The following is a 5,653-nucleotide window of genomic DNA, read 5'->3' on the forward strand; positions in this document are numbered from 1 at the left end:
TATTTAGCATGCTCAAAACATAAGTTGACGAGTTCAACATACTCCTTATCCTTTTCATTATTTCTAGAAAACACCTTTCAAGTATTTCATGAAATTCTAACATTTTAGGCAACAGATAGCCTTATAACCTTAACAGTCAACAGATAACCTTATATACTTATGACAGATAACCTTAACAGTCAACAGATAACCTTATATACTTAGAGAAAATGGTTAAGATCTTTGAACTAAAGACATTCTACTTTTCAGCATACGATTCTATACTATACGTAGAGTTAGTAGGCTAGGGATTCTACCTTACTTCTTGGCAGTGGTCGGCTACGAAGATTTGGTCGTCGGTTTTGTGATTCGGCGGCGTAACGGCTTCGGATTGCTTCGAAATGAAGAGAGATGGACTTTTCTCTTCCTAGAAACAACTTGCTAACTAAACTAAGCTATGTTAAAGATCTAGTGGTGGTTTTGGAAGTGGTTTGGTGGTTGCTCTCAAGAACTTCAAGAAACTCAAGAAACTTTGAACTTTTGAACCAAGAACACTTAGAATTTCTAGAGAGAAGTGAGAGCAATAAGTGAAGGTGTGAGTTCAAGCTTGGAATGAGCTTCTATTTATAGGCAAGGCTCATCCTCTCCCTCTTCATGGCCGGCCCCTCTCTCTCTCTCCATATCCCATTTTTTTAATTCAAGAAATCAAGCTTTCAAGGAAGATCAAGGTCTAGTTTCTAAGTTTGCATGGCTAGATTTAGTCCTTGGATTTGATTCTTGGAAGATTTGTGGAAGAAAGGAGAGTTTGTACAAGATTTTGTGTTAAACAATTGATAATTGTACAAAGTAGGACAATGGAGGTTAGATTTGTCAAAGATTGGAAGGATAAAGAAGATCATGGTGGTTAAGGCATGATACAACCCAAATCTTTCTTCTTTCTCTTCCTCTCTCTCTCTCGGCCAACTCTATCTCTCGGCCCTCTCCTCTCTCTCTCTCTCTTGTACTAGTATACACACACACACACACACACACACATATATATATATATATATATATATATATATATATATATTACAATGTGCAAGAAAATAATAGGTACTTTTGTACTTGTGTCAAAGAGTTTTAAAAGGCTAAGATTTTCCCTTTAAACTAATCAATTAGCACATGTGTACTTAGTAAGTTTTTAATCATCCAAGTACACACACACACACACACACACACACACACACACACACACACACATATATATATATATATATATATATATATAGGTACTATATGATCTAAGAAGATTTCCCTAGTCAAGATTCCCTATTAAACTAATCCAATTTGGCACATGTTCTTATAGAATATTATAATAGAGTACTTTAGTACACATATAAAATAATATAGGGCAAAAGATACATGCATATTTTAAAAGATAAAATCACATGGGAGATTAATTAATAAGATCCTAGTACTTGACGAAAGACTAACTCTATTATCCAATGGGTAATATATCCCCTAATATTTATTGACCAATGGACAAAAGTAATAAGAAAATTTTTATATTAAAATAACCAAAGTGTCATTTAAAGCATGTGTAAAAATCTATTTTTTTTATAGATATTAGTACTTAACCAAATCTATCAAGGAATACCTTTAATATAAAGAATAGGATTTCTATTATCCAATGGATAAAAGTTCTCCTAACTTTTATTGTCTAATGGATAAAGAAGAAAACCAAAATAATAAAAGAAAATAATTAATAAATTTTCAAGTCTAGGGTTTAAAAGGTTCACAAGGTTCAAAGATGGGCAAAAAGGTCCATCTATGGTTAGGAAAATGTAACTAGGTAACTTCCTAGTTTGGTTTCTCTAACAAGTTGGTTAGAAGCTAACTAGATTTGCTAAGTAGGGTTTAAAAGTCAAGAAACGATCTTTGAAGGGCTAAAGTATAATTACGACAAATTATGAGAATTTAAAAGGAAATATTAAAAGTAATCTAAGAAATTAAAAGAAAAATTCAAATATTTAATGAAATTTTTATTGACTGAAAATTAGGGCTGTTACAGATTTTAATGAAAATCTATTTCTTGGGCTTTGAGATGGACGAGATAAGGGCGAAGATATGATCAAGGAGGAAGTAGAGACTGAGTAGAATAGAGAGAGATGAAAGGAGTGTGCATGCATGTATGCATGCAAATTGAAAAAATAAAAATAAAAATAAAAATAAGATAAATAGGGTAAGATAATTATATTTGTATATATCCATTAAGGAAAGAATTTTATTATTATGAATAACACTTTTTAAATGATATTATTAATGATAAAAATTACGGGTTGTTACATCAACGATCTCTCAAACCAGAAGATTTGTCATTAAAATCATTTTAAACTAGAAACGGAGTTGAAACACAATAGCGAGTTCTAGTATTCATCTAGCAAATGTAAGGGATGAAATAGCTCCAAGTATCATGTATGGCAAGTAGCACACTCTTACCTACATATGATCAAATAGGTTAACACCGCTAAGTTTTGATAGACAAACACGAATTATATTACTTTTTCAACTAAACATGAAGATTTATTGAGAGAAAAACATAATCAACCCAAGCCATGGAGTGCTATTCACCCCATGACCAAGCCTAATTAACTACTCAGTATTCATGCTACAATTTGAAACAACAAAACTAATTATGCAAAACATATATAACCAACGAAATTCAAAATAAACTTTAGATTTATAGAGATCAAGAGTGCAACTACGTACAACTTTAATGAAGGGAAAAACAACAAACTAAGATTATCTAAGGTAGAAAATGCAGGATTATCTAAGAACAAATGAAGAACAATAGCAAGAGTAAGCAACAACTAAAATAAATCTAATCTAGATCTGGAAAAGTGTGTTCTTGGGGATATTTGTGACATAATAGGGTATTTATACTAGCCCTCATTCGCCCACAAAATATCTCACAAACGCCCTAAAAATCTACTCCGAAGGCCCTACCGAGCAGCTTTGATCTTTTCTATTGAGCCGCCGTAGCAACTCGATATCGATACAAGAAAATGCTTGTATCGATACCCAATGTCTACGAGCCCAATGGAATCTGCAACTGATATCAATATAACAAATGCTTGTATCGATACCACATTCGTTAGCTTTGGTTCTTCAACTTTTGGCTCCATCTTGGCTTTCAATGGTCTTGGCCATCCGACGGCTCTTGGCGGCTTCTTTGTTGAACACTTCAGCTCTTGGAAACCTTCACGTTTGCTTCGAGCTTTAAAACCACGCTTTATTCGTCAATTTACCTACAAAACGAAATAAACATACCCATGTGCAATATCAAAGAAATCACTAACTTTATAAACATAAATGCGATAAAACTAATGACTTAAGCACCAAGAATATGCATTATTGGGTGCTTATCGTTAGCTTTGGATCTTCAGCTTTTGGCCTCCGTCTTGGCTTCCAATGGTCTTGGCCACCCGACGGCTCTTGGCGGTTTCGTTCTTGAACACTTCAGCTCTTGGAAACCTCCACATTTGCTTCGAGCTTTAAAACCACGCTTTATTTGTCAATTTACCTACAAAACGAAATAAACATACCTACGTGCAATATCAAAGAAATCACTAACTTTATAAACATAAATGCGATAAAACTAAGGACTTAAGCACCAAGAATATGCATTATTGGGTGTTTATCATCCATGCTCGGCAATGAATGGATGGACAGCTAATATCTGTTTGGCTGAGATAAAATTTGAATCGTTTATTACCGAGCATGGACAAACTGAATGGGGCCAGCACGCTAAGGGATAGCATGCTCCCCGTGTCTGTTTTTGCCATAATTAGTTGAACTTACCATACTAGCTAGCCACAGGCCACCCATGAACAAGATCGTATGATTTATTGCTAAATCTCTATGAAGAATGTACCCGGGTCAGCTTGCACATACCTCAAGACTAAATTTCTACGGCCCCCATAAGCATTTGCTAACTCAAAGGGTTTTTACACATGGATAGCCCCAAGAGATTTTTCACAGTACAGTGGAGTCGAACCTGTGACCTCGGGCTGATAAGCCCTTTCATCTTGTCTGGTCATCAATAGTGCAGTTGGTGAAATTATAATTCATTTGAAAAGGTAAAATTACGGTATCTGCTGAGAAACAACGGGTGAAATTATAATTCATTTCTCATCATTTAAAAAAAATATTATAGCTAATCTGTGATTTCCACAATATAATTAATCGGTCAATACCTGTGTGCTCTGTCCCAAGATTGAATAGACTCTGGTTGAGTTTATAGGTAGCAAGTCAACTACAGAGGTAGACATTATATTCTGGATGGTCAGATTATAAATTAAGCAGAGATTTTTTTCAATGAAATAAAGCAGAGATAAAGGGAAAGGAATCGATACTTGGATGTTGGAACAGTAGTGGTGTATGGTCATGTTTTATATATATATATATTAGAGGAATTTTTAAGTGAGGGATCCCTCATTTTAACACAAAATGAGGGATTTTCATTTCCCGATCAAATTTTGAAAATCCGAACCGTTCAATGTGTGCAGAACGTAATTTTAAGGGTCCCCGCGAGCAATCAGCAAAAAAAATGACCGGGAAGGGCGTCATCTGAGCAGTTTTTTTTGAACCGTTCAATGAAAACTGCTCGGATGAAGCCCTTCCCGGTCATTTTTTTGCTGATTTCTCGCGGGGACCCTTAAAATCAAGTTCTGATCACTTTGAGCGGCTCAGATCATTGAAATTCAATCGGGAAGGGGAGTCCCGCATTTTAATAAAATGAGGGATCCCTCACCGGAACCTAACTCTCTCTCTCTCTCTCTCTCTCTCTCTCTCTCTCTCTCTCTATATATATATATATATATATATATGCGCGGTAGCAAAATACAATTATTTGAATCAAATTGAACGGCATAAATCTAACAGATAGATAGATTTATGTATTTATTTTCAACTTTTTAGAGTTTTGTGATATGGGTTTAAGTATTTAAATTTACCATCGCTACAAAACGAAAAAGTCAACATACTTTGTCTAAACACTAAAAAATATTCTATACTAACCAAAATAAGTCATTATGAAAATAAAATAAATAAATTTGTCAAACTCAAACTTATTCGACGAAAAGCCTCTATACAAAGTTTATCTCCGGCTTTAATTGGGCTTGGCGATGAGATTGAGCCTCCAGAAATAATCGAAATGGGCGTAAACTGACCTGGACTACACCCGAATTACCAAAAGACCTGTTCGGCAAATTGTTACTGATTAACCCATCAAACTTTTGCATTATGACACTTTTTTGAAATCACAAATACTACAAAACGTAATTAATTAATCAAAAAGTTTGAGCATATTTTTGTCCTTGAAGTTCGTCAATATATATTTATATATCCAACTCGTTAGTGTACGTTATATAAACGACACTATTGCATACGTACGAATTAAGAGAAATAGTATTTAAATACAATTATTTTAATTCCTCGCTCTAACCAAATCGATCCTATCTAGGTTTATGTATCCCTGCTTTTAATAATGCACTAAATTCTAAAAATTCTTGTCTTTAAAAGTACTGAAAGGAAAAACGGAAAATTTTAGGCTGCTAATTTTGCTACTCCCTTTTTTGTTAACATCACTCATTTGCAAGTGTATTTTTTGTGCACTTGCAAGAAAATAGCG

This window comes from Rhododendron vialii, chromosome 10a, assembly GCF_030253575.1.
Source record: "Rhododendron vialii isolate Sample 1 chromosome 10a, ASM3025357v1".
Taxonomy (NCBI): Eukaryota; Viridiplantae; Streptophyta; class Magnoliopsida; order Ericales; family Ericaceae; genus Rhododendron; species Rhododendron vialii.